Source organism: Taudactylus pleione, unplaced genomic scaffold (assembly GCF_031769625.1).
Source record: "Taudactylus pleione unplaced genomic scaffold, aTauple2 ptg000610l, whole genome shotgun sequence".
Taxonomy (NCBI): Eukaryota; Metazoa; Chordata; class Amphibia; order Anura; family Myobatrachidae; genus Taudactylus; species Taudactylus pleione.
In genome coordinates, this window is record NW_028285012.1 from 3,355,659 (window position 1) to 3,371,025 (window position 15,367).

Genomic DNA, 15,367 nt, shown 5'->3' on the forward strand with positions numbered 1-15,367 from the left:
ATTTTGGTGTAAGTACTGTAAAGGGAATACTGGTGTGAGACATAGCAGCCCTTACCTTAGTCCAAAATACCTGAATCACGAACATTCCCACAATAAATGCCAAAATGTGCCATGAATAATACATTTAGGACAGAGATCAGAGTGTCTACCTCCAAAATGTACCAATCTTACAGGGGTTAAATATGTTCTATATAAAATAAATAATTGTATCTGCTGAAAACGTATAGAAGCAGTAGCCTTGCATGGAAACCCTAAAGCTGACTCCCACTCCTCATCACTAAAAACACCGACCATAGATTCCCAACCACTACGCAGTTTGGCTAAACCATCCCCATGATGCGATGACATCATATAAGAGTACACAATTGACACTGACTTCTGAGGACCTAAAGATAACACAAATTCCTTTACTGGAGAATTGGAAATAGAAGGAGGAACATCCTGAAATTGGGCATTTAGGGCATGTCTGAGTTGCAAAAACCTATAGAAATATGTAGCCGGCAGATTAAATTCTTCCTTTAATTGAATAAAAGATTTCAAAACCCCATTTAAATATAACTGTCCAACTGTACCGATACTTCTTTTATCCCAAACCTGTCTAATAGAAAGAGTGTCCAATTCAGGGAACCGATGCGAACACCATAAGGGGGTGTCCGGATCAATCCCATCAAACTGGACTAGTGCATGAACCTCACGCCATATTCTAATTGCCTGGGCAAGTAGGGGAGGAGTACTCCTAGAAATCTTGCCACTTATCTAGGCCTGCAGTGGGGTGTGTTCCGACATTGCCTGCGACACAAAGAGAGTAAATAAGGAGTCAGCATGGCTGTCCTGCAACCAAGACCGAACATGAGCCAACTGTGCAGCATAGTAGTAGAATTGAAAATGCGGAAGGGCCATACCACCATTCACCCTGGGTCTAGTGAGAACATGAATTTTTAATCGGGGCCTCTTACCTACCCAAATAAGAGAAGAAAGCATACTATTTAATTTCCGAAATATAGGTGCAGAAATATATACTGGGGACTTGCAATATATAAAGAAATTTGGGTTGCAACACCATTTTTATCAGGTTCACTCTGCCCATTATTGTAAGAGGAAGCTTAGTCCAGGAATCAATCTGCTCCCTGAAATAAGAGAACAATGGCATTAAATTCAAATCTATAAAATCTCTTGATAGATTAGATATCCAGACCCCCAGATATTTAAATCTAGAAACCCAACAAAGAGGCAAAGGTATCTCAGGAGCAACAGGAAGAGCACCCCTTAATGTAATATAGAAGATTTACCCCAATTAGTAACAAGGCCTGAATAGCGGCTAAACTCTGCAAATACTTGGAGAACCACGGGCATGGCATCCCAATAATCCTTTAGGAACAAAAGTAAATCATCTGCGTACAAAGCTATTAAATGAACTCTAGTCCCCAGCTGCAATCCCACAACATCAGAATGAGCCCGCAGAATACATGCCAGTGGTTCTATTGTAAGGGCAAAAAGGGCAGGGGATAATGGACAACCCTGTCTCGTAACACAGAATAATAAAAATGGAGGGGAGATAAAACCATTAACAGAAACTCTAGCACTGGGTCTATAAGTTGTACCCGTTTGAGGAAAACAGGCCCCACCCCCCATACAATGCATAACCTCCCACAAATAGGGCCATTCCACTGAGTCAAAAGCTTTTGCCGCATTTAATGAGACAACTGAATTTGCTTCCTGCTCATGAGATGCCTACAAATGAGTGTAAAGATGTCTAATGTTTTTTGAGGTAGATTTACCTGACATGAAACCGGTCTGATCCGAATGCACTACAGAGGTAATAACCCGATTAAGTCTCAAGGATAACATTTTTGCAAGAATTATGGCATCAGTAGGGATCAGGGATATTGGTCTGTAGGCATCAGGGAATCTAGGATCCTTCCCAGGCTTTGGCAAGATAATTATGACAGCCTCCGACAAAGAGGACGGAAACACACCTTCCTCATACAAATCATTAAATAACTGAAACAATCTAGGAATAAATATCCCAGCACATTTTTTATACAATTCAATCTGTATTCTGTCATTACCTGGGGCTTTGCCACCAGGAAAGGACTTGATAGCAACCTCTAACTCCTCCAGGGTGAAGGCACAAGCATCAAGATAGGCTTGTGCCTCAGGTGACAATTATTAGTATTATTATCCTTTATTTATATGGTGCCACAAAGGTTCCGCAGCGCCTTACACAGTACATAATGAGCACACAAGAAAAACAGTTAATAGTAACTCAAAACAATGCAGGACAAGGACATGGTTTATAAACATAGCTGCATAACACAAGCAGCAGGACATGAGCAACCAGGTGTTAGGTGTCATTGTGGGGAGTTAGGAGTAAATTATACTATAGGTGGAGGAGAAGCACGTGAGGGATGAGGGCCCTGCTCGTGAGAGCTTACATTCTAAAGGGGAAGGTCAGACAGACAGGGGTGACACAGATGGGGTAGACAGTGAGGAAGGAGCATGGAGCAGTCGGTTAGGATATGTGCTGCGGAATGTGTATGTTTAAGATGACCTGATGTTATGTCAAGATTAAGTCCTTCATTCATCTGTCTCTATGACAGAAAATAGATTTTGATTATGTTATTTACATGAGAGATGTACAAAATAAAGTTGTAGCGCTTTAATTATTGTGTTACATTATAGCATCTAAATACATCCTGATAAAAATGGATATATTATGGAACTGTCCCACTAACTTGATACAGTAGTGACTACTTTAATCTAGGGGTGTGCACCGGCCACTTTTCGTGTTTTGGTTTTGGATCTGGATCTTTCTTCGTGTTTTGGATCTGGATTGGTTTTGCCAAAACCACCCTTCCGTGTTTTGGGTTCTGGGTTTTGGATCTGTATTTTTTTTTAAAAAAAGCATAAAAACAGCTAAAATCACAGAATTTGTGGGTTTTTCTGCTCCTATGCTATTATTAACCTCAATAACCTTAATTTCCACTCATTTCCAGTCTATTCTGAACACCTCACAATAGTGTTTTTATGTCCAAAAGGTTGCACCAAGGTAGCTGGATGACTATGCTTAACGATACGAGTGGGCGGCACAAACACGTGGCCCATCTAGGAGTGACACTGCACTGGCAGACAGGATGGCAGTTTGATTAACTAGGCCCCAAACAGTACATAATGCAAAGAAAAAAAAGAGGTGCAAGATGGAATTGTCCTTGGGCCCTCCCGCCCACCCTTATGTTGTATAAAGAGGACATGCACACTTTAACAAACCAATCATTTCAGCGCCAGGGTCTGCCACACGACTGTGGCTGAAATGATTGGTTCGTTTGGGCCCCCACAAAACAAGCTGGCAATTAATCTGTCTCTGCACAAACTGGCTCTACAGAGGCAAGATGTCGTCCTCATCCTCCTCATCCACCGATTCCTCACTCTCTTCAGTGTTGTGTACATCCTCATCCTCATAGAGTATTAATTCGTCCCCGCTGGAATCCACCACCACAGGTCCCTCTGTACGTTCTGGAGGCTGGTCTCCCTGGAAGAGTTGATAATTCATTTTTATGAACATCATCTTCTCCACATTTTGTGGAAGCAACCTCCTACGCCTTTCGCTGACAAGGTTCCCGGCTGCACTAAACACTCTTTCGGAGTACACACAGGAGGGGGGGGGGGGGCAACTCAGGTAAAATAGAGCCAGTTTGTACAGGGGCCTCCAAATTGCCTCTTTTTTTCCTGCCAGTACAGGTACGGACTGTCTGACATGCCTACTTGGATGCTGTCACCGATGTAATCCTCCACCATTCTGTCAATGGTGACAGTATCATATGCAGTGACAGAAGACATGTCAGAAACTGTTGCCAGGTCCTTCAGTCCGGACCAGATGTCCAAACTTGGTCCTGCCTGCCCTGCATCACCACCAGCGGGTTGCTTAGGATACCTAAGTTTTTTCCTGGCAGCCCCAGTTGCGGGAGAAAATGAAGAAGGAGCTGTTGACGTGTCACGTTCCGCTTCAGTTGACAGTGTTTTCACCAGCAGGTCTTTGCACCTCTGCAGGCTTGTGTCAGCCGGAAAGAGAGACAACACATAGGCTTTAAACCTAGGATCGAGCACGGTGGCCAAAATGTAGTGGTCTGATCTCAACGGATTGACCACCCTGGAATCCTGGCAAAGTGAATGAAGGGCTTCATCCACAAGTCCCACATGCCGAGCGGAATCGCTCCATCTTAGCTCCTCCTTCACTTTCTCCAGCTGCTTCTGCAAAAGCCTGATGAGGGGAATGACCTGACTCAAGCTGGCAGTGTCTGAACTGACTTCACGTGTGGCAAGTTCGAAGGGCTGGAGAACCTTGCACAACATGGAAATCATTCTCCACTGCACTTGAGTCAGGTGCATACCTCTTCCTTTGCCTATGTCATAGGTGGATGTATAGGCTTGAATGGCCTTTTGCTGCTCCTCCATCCTCTGAAGCATATAGAGGGTTGAGTTCCACCGTGTCACAACCTCTTGCTTCAGGTGATGGAGGGGCAGGTTCAAGAGTGTTTGCTGGCGCTCCAGTCTTCGGCATGCAGTCGCTGAATGGCGAAAGTGGCCAGAAATTTTTCGGGCTACCCAAAGCGTCTCCAGCACGCACTTGTCGCTTTTCAGAAAATTCTTCACCACCAAGTTTATTGTGTGAGCAAAACATGGGACGTGCTGGAATTTGCCCAGATGTAATGCCCGCACAATATTGGTGGCGTTGTCAGATATCACAAATCCCCAGGAGAGTCTAAGTGGGGTAAACCACTGGGCGATGATTTTTCTCAGTTTCTCTAAGAGGTTGTCGGCGGTGTGCCTCTTACTAAAACCGGTGATACACAGCGTAGCCTGCCTTGGAACGAGCTGGCGTTTCTGAGATGCTGCTACTGGTGACTCTGCTGTTGTTGCTGCGTAAGGTGATACATCTACCCAGTGGGCTGTCACAGTCATATAGTCCTTAGTCTGCCCTGTTCCACTTGTCCGTGGTTAAGTGGACATTGGGTATAACCGCATTTTTCAGGACACTGAGGACACTTTTTCTGACGTTTCTGTACAGTCGCGGTATCGCCAGCCTAGTGAAGTGGAATCTAGACGGGATTTGGAACCGGGGACACACTACCTCCATCAATTGTCTAAATCCCACTGCACTAATGGCGGATACCAGACGCACGTCTAACACCAACATAGCAGTCAAGGCCTCATTTATACGTTTTGCTTCAGGATGACTGCTGTCGTACTTCATCCACCTCGCTAAGGACTGTTGGAGGATCAATTGTTTAGTAAAAGTAGTGGTGTTCCTACTTTCTCTCTGGGATGATGAACGACGCCCAGCAGCAGCGGCAGCAGTAGGCGTAGCAATACAGGATCCTCCAGAGGAATCCCGGATAGGAGAGTCAGTCATGCCAGTGACATGGCCTGCAGGACTACTTCCGATCCTGACTAAGGAGGAAATTGACGAGGAGGGAGTTGACAGTGTGGTTTGCCAGCGCTTGGATACAACAGGACAAAGGGATTTAGGTGTCCCTGGACTGCTTACGGTCTTAGCCAAAGTTTCTGAACTTGACAGTAACTTTTTATGAACGCACTGCAGGTGACGTATAAGGGAGGATGTTCCTAGGTGGTTAACGTCCCTACCCCTACTTATTTCACCTTTATATATGGTACATATGGCAAGACAGTTGTTGTCCGGATTTGGATAGAAATATTGCCAGACCAAAGAGGTGGAATGTTTGGTCTTCTGCCCAGGCATGACCGTGATGGGCTTTTTCATCCCACGGACAACAACTGTCTCCCCCGGAGCCTGATTTAAACAAACCACATCACCATCAGAATCCTCCTCGCCAACTTCCTCCTCAGCGCCAGCTACACCAGTATCCTCATCCTGTTGTACTTCAACAGTGACATCTTCAATTTGCATATCAGCAAGTGGACTGTGGGTGCTCCTTTCAGCACTTGCAGGGGGCATGCAAATGGTGGAAAGAGCCACCTCTTCCTGTCCAGTGCTGGGAAGGTTAGGCAACCACCACCACACTTGGACTCTCCTTGGGGATTTGTGATATCTTCTTAGAATGCACAGTTCTTCGCTGTGCTTTTGCCAGCTTAGCTCGTTTGATTTTTTTAGCGGGAGGAGGGCTTCCATCGTCATGTGAAGCTGAACCACTAGTCATGAACATAGGGAAAGTGTCGTAAATGGCATATTGGCAAGTTTACGTTTCTCCTCAGATGATTTAAATGTTTTTTTTAAGGTCATTTTCCTGAACTTTGTCATTTGGGATTGTATGTGCCCTCTACTACGACATTGGGGATCGGCCTTGGCAGACGACGTTGATGGCATGTTATCGTCTATGTCATGACTAGTGGCAGCAGCTTCAGCACTAGGAGGAAGTGGTTCTTGATCTTTCCCTAATTTATTTTTATCGGAGAAAGTTTGGTCCTCCATTTATGTTATATTGATATATACGTGCGGCTAAGGCACACACACAGAAAATAATTTTTTATTTTTGTTGGAGAGTAGTGCACTTTACTTATGGGACACAGGCGCACGCTTGGCGCTGCTCCTTTGTTGATGCATGTGCAGCTACAGTGCACACAATTCACAAAGACAGAAAAAATTTTATTTTTTTATTTTTTGTGGAGCGCACTTTGAGGGTTCTACCACCCTTTAACAGACAGACGCACGCTTGGCGCTGCTGCTTTGAGGATGCACGTACAGTGCAGACAATTCACAAACACAGAAGAAAATGTTTTATTTTTGTTGGAGTGCACTTTGGGGGGTTACACCACCCTTTAATGGATGAGCCAACCAGCCCTTTACTTATGACACAGGCGCACGCTTGGCGCTACTTTGTTGTTGCACGTGCGGCTACTGCGCACACAATTCACAAACACAAAAAATAATTTTTTATTTTGTTTGGAGTGCACTTTGGGGGTTACAGCACCCTTTAACGGTCAAGCCATCCGGCACTTCACTTATGACACAGGCGCACACTTGACGCTACTTTGTTGATGCACGTTCGGCTACTGCGCACACAATTCACAAACACAAAAAAATATATTTTCTTATTTTTTTTGGAGTGCACTTTGGGGGTTACAGCACCCTTTAACGGACAAGCCAGCCGGCCCTTTACTTATGGGACACAGGTGCACGCTTGGCACTGCTCCTTTGTTGATGCACGTGCAGCCACAGTGCACACAATTCACAAACACAGAAAATATTTTTTTATTTTGTTTGGAGTGCACTTTGGGGGTTATACCACCCTTTAACAGACGAGCCAGCTGGCCATTTACTTCTAACACAGGTGCACGCTTGGCGCTACTTTATTGATGCACGTGCGCACACAATTCACAAACACAAAAAATAATTTATTATTTTGTTTGGAGTACACTTTGGGGGTTACAGCACCCTTTAACGGTCAAGCCAGCCGGCCCTTCACTTATGACACAGGTGCACGCTTGACGCTACTTTGTTGATGCATGTGCGGCTACTGCGCACACAATTCACAAACACAAAAAAATATATATTTTTATTTTTTTTGGAGTGCACTTTGGGGGTTACAGCACCCTTTAATGGACAAGCCATCTGGCCCTTTACTTATGGGACACAGGCGCACGCTTGGTGCTGCTCCTTTGTTGATGCACGTGCAGCCACAGTGCACACAATTCAACAACACAAAAAATTATTTTTTATTTTGTTTGGAGTGCACTTTGGGGGTTACACCACCCTTTAACAGACAAGCCAGCTGGCCCTTTACTTATGACACAGGCGCACGCTTGGCGCTACTTTATTGATGCACGTGCGGCTACTGCGCTCAGAATTCACAAACACTAAAAAATTATTTTTATTTTGTTTGGAGTGCACTTTGGGGTTTACAGCACCCTTTAACGGACAAGCCAGCCGGCCCTTTACTTATGGGACACAGGCGCACGCTTGGCGCTGCTCCTTTGTTGATGCACGTGCAGCCACAGTGCACACAATTCACAAACACAGAAAATATTTTTTGATTTTGTTTGGAGTGCACTTTGGGGGTTACACCACCCTTTAATAGACGAGCCAGCCGGCCCTTTATGACAAAGGCGCATGCTTGGCGCTACTTTGTTGATGCACGTGCGGCTACTGCGCATACAATTCACAAACAATAATTTTTTATTTTGTTTGGAGTGCACTTTGGGGGTTACAGCACCATTTACCGGTCAAGCCAGCCGGCCCTTCACTTATGACACAGGCGCACGCTTGATTCTACTTTGTTGATGCACGTGCGGCTACTGTGCACACAATTCACAAACACAAAAAAATATATATTTTTATTTTTTTTGGAGTGCACTTTGGGGGTTACAGCACCCTTTAACGGACAAGCCAGCCGGCCCTTTACTTATGGGACACAGGCGCACGCTTGGCGCTACTTTGTAGTTGCACGTGCGGCTACTGCGCACACAGGGCTTCATTCAGAGCCGCTCGTAAGAGGCCGCTCGTTCATTCCGAGCGATGTTCGCACATCTGCGCATGCGTACGGATTGTAATACGCATGCGCGAACCAGTCAGTGCGGCCGAAAATCGTGTGCTCGCTAAATAGCGAATGCCTGCTAATTTGAGTGACAGGAGGAGGCGTATGTGGGTGGTAACAGGGGAAGGTGCTTGAAAACAGGGAGTGGAGATCCGAACGCAGGCGTGCCTAAAGGTCAAAACGGGCATTTTAAGGGTGTGCATAATTAATACAGCAGCGTCATTGCCCACGTCACTTGGTTGTTTTATAGTCAGAACTGCTCGCAAGATTGCGGTAGGAAAAACCAACCACAAGAATAGCGAGCAGTTCAGACGCCGGTCGATGTACTCGATTAATCTAATAAATAGCGGACATGACGTATGATGCGAGCGGCCAGGGGGGCGTTTTTTCCAAAATTACGACCGCAAGTTTTGTTCGCTCGTTCAGACATGGAGGCGTGAACAGACCACAAAGAGCGAACGGTTCATTTGAATAGCCACCCCCTTTTCCTGAACGAGCGAGCGCAAATAGCGTCCGGCTCTGAATGAGACCCTCAATTCACAAACACAAAAAATAATTTTTTATTTTGTTTGGAGTGCACTTTGGGGGTTACAGCACCCTTTAACGGTCAAGCCAGCCGGCCCTTCACTTATGACACAGGTGCACGCTTGACGCTACTTTGTTGATGCACGTACGGCTACTGCGCACACAATTCACAAACACAAAAAAAAAACATTTTTTTTGGAGTTCACTTTGGGGGAGCACCCCTGATGCACATATCACCCCCTGGACAACACTACAGCACCCCTCTAGGTCTACAGCCTTTATGGGACACTGCACAACACAGCCCAGCCAGCCCCTATGACAGCAGCACAATACAGCCCAGCCAGCCCCTATGGACAACAGCAGCACAACACAGCCCAGTCAGCCCTAGCTCCCACCCTCCCTCTTCACTGTCCACAGCCGTAGTGAGAAATGGCGCCAACGCGGTGACCTTTTATAGAAACCAAAACCTGCGAGATCCGGAAGGCGGGAGGATGACATTTTGCATCGATTTCAGTTCCGAGTCAGGCAGGAAAAGTCGAGCCTGACTCGGATACGACTCGGATCTGGGGGGCTCGGATTTCAGAAATCCGAACCCGCTCATCCTTACTTTAATCCCAGCTGCTGGGTGCTATGCCATGCTCCTGTGAGTGGGTACATCTCACATGCTAGACCCACCCACAAATGGATGCAGCCATGCCCAACATGCTGTGGTCCCACAGGATGTTGCAGTACCTGGACCCAGAATTTCTCTTGGCAGCCCTGGATGTGACAGGCAGAACCAGGTGGGCATAGTGGTGGGGTAGCAAGGCCATGGAGGGAGGTTGAGAGTGGAGGAACAGTAATGGTGGGGGAAAGAAGCAGAGGGTTGGAAAGCAGACTGATGAGAGAAAAAAGGGGGAACAGCAAGCATAGGGGACAAGAGGGGGAGGATAGGGATGGATAAAGTAGAGGATTATGTGGGCACTGATTAAGGGGGGTGTTTGAAGTAAGAGTGTTCATGCTGTGGACAGTGAAGGCAACCTAATATTAGCTACATAAGACTGCAGTTCGGCCATGGAACAGGACAACCTAGAACTATGTCTGTGTTCTGGTTTTGTCCCAATATGTCCTTCGAGGCCTCTTTAAATTCACAAAGGTGCAGTCAGACTTTTGCCATCTCCACATCCTTAGTTGAGCCTTTGTCACTTCTCCTCTGGCCCCTTCGATAAACAGGTTGATCAGTGTCTCGTCCACGTGCTCTGCCTCCCACGGTTCTCTGTTTTGAATGGCCTGCATAGCCTCCTGTAGTCCCAAGGCAAACTCCCGCAAGAATTCCTGAGGTTGTTGTTTTTGGGCGTACAGCCGTCCCTTTAAATCTGCAATGGTCTGCTGGCTGAAGATGCCTGCCAGCTCTTTAATATTCCCTTGGCGGACTTTCGCTCTTCCTCCGACCACGATCGAGCCTCCGGCAGTGCCGGGCCTTTTAGCTGACCGATGACAATCTCTGCCCATTGCTCTTCGCTTAGTGGATACAGCCAAAACATAGAGCGTAGTTTCTCCTTGTATTCTTTGAAGGGGCTGGTTCCCTGCATGTGGGAGTCTCCAGAGTAAGTTGGTAACCATGACGCTCCGAAATGATAAGGCATGGTGATAGCTGCCTGTGCCACTGGTGCCGCTGCTGCATTGGGCGATCCATTTCAGGACCCTAGTCCCGGTGATGCTGGTCGTGATTCTTGGCCTTTGGCCACTTCAGGGTTCTGGGGTTGTGACATCCTTCTGCTGTGGAATTACTCTGTATCCTGTTCGTAGACTGCAGGTTGTAACAACCCAATTTGGTGGAATGTCAGTGAATGGATCGTACCTGCTGTTTTTCTGGGATCTGCTTAGGAATGGATCGCAGGGTAGATCAGGGCCATTCCTCTTTCAGACTCCTCCTACCATGGCAGAGAGACAGGAGACTCCTGTCTCTCCCATTTGAAATTATTTTGATGTACTAATACTGCAAAGATAAGACCCACGCATTATAACAACTCTGGAGACCCTTAGAGACAGTAATATCCTATTTTGTCATTTTTTTCTGGGACTGGTGACATCACTTGATGCTTGCAATGTGGTAAATTCTATATGTGCTCTTTATACAGTATATGTTTAAAATATGCTCTTATCTAACATTGAATTTTATCCTAAAGTTGTATATTTTATATGAGCTATTGGGCATATATTGTCAATTATGGACTATTAAAAATAATAAATATTTATTAAGTCCTGCTGTGATCTATTAGTGCAACCTACTCTTTTGTTTTTTGTATATCTATTTTGTAAGAGGGCTGGCAATACCTCCTTGTAGGTGTGCAGCTGTGCATTATAGTAGAGGATAAATAATCCATACACCCTGACTGGCGCCTGGATTATTTGTGTTTGAATATTCCTATTGTACCCTTTGTTGGTGAATTGCTGTTCCATCACTAGCCTGATCATTAAATATCTCGAGTGTGCTGCAATTCCTCCTTAAGCGATGAAACTGGCTCTTTGGAATACTCCTAATCCAGTTTCTATGATGATTGCTCTCTTGATTAATAAAGGAGTTGTAGTCTGTTGGTTTAGAGTAATTTTTTGTACACAAATCGTTCCCCTCCACATAAATGGACAAGTCTAGGAAATTGACCTCTAGTAGACTCTTCTGGAAGGTGAGTCCTATATTTGGATTATTAGAATTTTGATAAGAACAAAATCAATTTAAACTCTCATCATCCCCACTCCATATAAAGAGCACATCATCTGTATAGCGGTTCCATAGCACTAGGCTGGCACCTCACTGGTGATCTGACCAAACCATCTCCTCCTCCCAGTGGGCCATAAACAAATTAGCGTAACTAGGTGCCAGCCTAGTGCCCATCGCAGATCCCGCTATCTGCAAATAGAAATCTCCATTGTACAAAAAAAAAGTGGTTATGAAGAATCAAAGTAGTCCCTTCCAAAATAAAATTCTTTCAATGTATATCCAAACCCTCCTTAGTCACATGATGTCCTAAAGCACTAATACCTTGATCATGCTGTATGATCGTATACAAAGATTTAACATCTGCGGTCACCAACATTAAACCTTTGTTTAACACTTTATGTGTTCAATCTTTTTGATGACTGCCATCGTGTCCTTAATGTATGACCTAGTTTTGCATGCTAGAGGTAGGATCTTGGAGTCTATAAAACTCGAAAGGGGAGATGTGTATTTCAACGGGCTTCTTTGATCTCCGGACATCACTATGATTGGTTAAAATGCAACATGTGATAGGAAGAAGCTGGCCTTATAAATGGACAATTGACAAGTGATGGCATTTCTTGACAAAGAGGGGAAGGCACCTCGAAACGCGTTGAAGCCATCAGTTCATGCTTCTCATACGGATCCACACAGAGAGGTTTGCGGACTTTCATCCTCGCTCCTAATGACTGCAGCTTAGGGAGGCGCGGCACGCAGACACTTTTGCTTTCCAGATCCTATGCCATTTAACTTTTTGGAAGATTTTATTGCTTTTGTTCCTGTTTTTTGTGTGTCAATAAATGTTAAAATGTCCCCATTTGGACAAGTAGAAGTCTGTGGTGTTGTTGGGGTATTTAACAGAAAAGATACCTTTACGTGAACACGAGAGAGAATGCATTTCGTTACCAATGGGATAAAAATACTGTGATGGGCACACGAGAAAGGATGATTATGTAAGTCTTTGTAATTATCCTACCTCACAGAAATCGTGTTGGAAACGTTCGTTATCCTGACTAGCCCTGTGGTATTCACTTGGATTTCCTAAGCGCTGGTTCATTTACATTTAGGTCTTGTGTTTGTGTGGTTACTTTTGGGTGTGTCCACATCCTCGTATTTACCAGCTGCTGGTAGTCATAGCGCAGGTCTATCATCCTATTTACCTTTTCTCACCCTATTACATTTGGCCCATTGAGCCTGATTCAGAGATTTCTGTAAATCCAATCTTTCTGTAAATCTCCGATGTTTAATGATCTACGCATTCGCCGCACTGTGAATGTGCAGATCAAGTCCTATGACGTCAGTCGCAGTGCCCCAAAAGCCGTAGCGTGATTGACAAGCTGCTGCCGTTTGGGGGCAGCGATGGGGGAGTGTTCCAGAAAATGGGGAGACAGCCCCATTTTCCGGGTGTGCCGAAGCCAGTGGTTACTTCCTTTGAGGGTTACTCAGATGTCCTATGGTCACGCAGTTGATCCGATGCTGCATCTTCGGACACAGCAGACCATAGAAAGCGGCTGTGGGCGTCTTTTGAACCTAAGACGCATCCTGCGGCTTTTGCATAATTTCGCACAGAAGAGGTTAAAAATATAATAATGGGGATGATTTTCAGAGGCACACACAAGTTTTGAACCATTTCCCATTGGAAATGGTTCAAAACTTGTTTCTGTCTCTGGAAATCAGGGACAGCTGGCAATAATTGTAGTTGTCCATAGTGGGCTCTGCGTCAGCTGTACATGTGCTCATGTGTACTGGCTTCTGTGGTGATTTCCTGTTCTCCAGATAATAATCCTAGTGGGATTGCCTCAACCATTTAAGGACCTGATTCAACTTGGATCGCAGTTGCCAATACGCACACGGCCGGCCGATTGTTGCGTACTGCGCATGCATCGCAGTGCGCGAACCGGTCACTGCGATCAGGACTGCGATCGCAGTGACTATGCAGACCCATCGCAGAGTGATTGATAGGAAGCACCATTTGGGGGTGGTGACGGGGGGTGGGGGGGGAGAACGCAGTCGTACCAGTGCATTTGGACACTATTGCAGGGGCGTACATAAATTATCCACTGCGATTCCTTACGCAGCCTGACTCATAGCGTGCGCTGAGGTTATCAATTTCTGAGTAAGGTCAGACCTTGTGCAAGAGTGTGTGAGGCTACCATGGCACTCGATTGTTCCGATGTTTTCGCAGTCTCTTTAAACATTATGGCATACTCTCCCTGATTGCACATTACCAGGGAGAGTAGCAATCTCCCTGTCTCCCTGAAGAGCCTAGCAATCTCCCTGATTGCACATTACCCCCATTATGAATATGCTATATATAAAAATAAACAGAGCTATTTACATTCAAATGGGAGTATAATTTCCCTGCATATAAGGCTTAATGATCCCTATGGCTACATGCATTGTCTGTAATATATCAGTGTGTTTTCAGAAAAAAAAAATAGATCTTACTAAGGCTGGGATATACTAAAGGAAAAATGCAGTAAAAACCCAGTTTTCGGGGGTTTTACCGCATTTCCATATGTACTAAGACCCGGCCGCACTTTTATCGGCGCAGAGGGTAACGCCAGAAAAACCTGGCGTTACCCTATAGAAGCCTATGGGCTTCTTACCGCACCCGGCTCCCGACGATTCACTGCCGCCTCGCCGCCCAGCGCTGGCCCCCACTCACCTGCTGTCCATGGTCGCCGGCCCGCGCTCCTCCTGGGTCCTCCGCCTCCTCCTAAGAGGACGGAACTCCCTCCGTCTTCCGGGTCCCGCAGTGCACTGCGGGAGTGACGTAATGACGTCACTCCCATAGTGCCGAGGAGCGGACACCGGGGATGGACGGAGCGGGGATAAAGGTAAGTGTTTTTTTTTTGTTTGTGTGTGCGCGCGCGGGGGGGCCCTCACTACTGGGGCAACTACAGGGGGCTCACTACAGGGGCCTCACTACTGGGGGCAACTACAGGGGGCTCACTACTGGGGGCAACTACAGGGGGCTCACTACAGGGGCTTCACTACTGGGGGCAACTACAAGGGGCTCACTACTGGGGGCAACTATAGGGGGCTCACTACTGGGGGCAACTACAGGGGTCTCACTACTGGGAGCAACTACAGGGGCCTCACTACTGGGGGCAACTACAGGGGGCTCACTACCGGGGGCTCACTACAGGGGACTCACTACTGGGGGCAACTACAGAGGGCTCACTACTGGGGGCAACTACAGGGGGCTCACTACTGGGGGCAACTACAGGGGCCTCACTACTGGGGGCAACTACAGGGGCCTCACTACAGGGAGCTCACTACTGGGGGCAACTACAGGGGCCTCACTACTGGGGGCAACTACAGGAGGCTCACTACTGGGGGCTCACTACAGGGGGTAACTACAGGGGGCTCACTACTGGGGGCAACTACAGGGGCCTCACTACTGGGGGCTACTACAGGGGCCTCACTAGTGTGGGCAACTACAGGGGGCTCACTACTGGGGGCAACTACCGGGGGCTCACTACTGGAGGTACTGCATAGGGGGACCATTACTGGGGGGCACTACATAGGCGGGTACTGTATAGGGGGACTACTACTGGGGGCATTATATAAAAGGAACTGCATAAAGGGT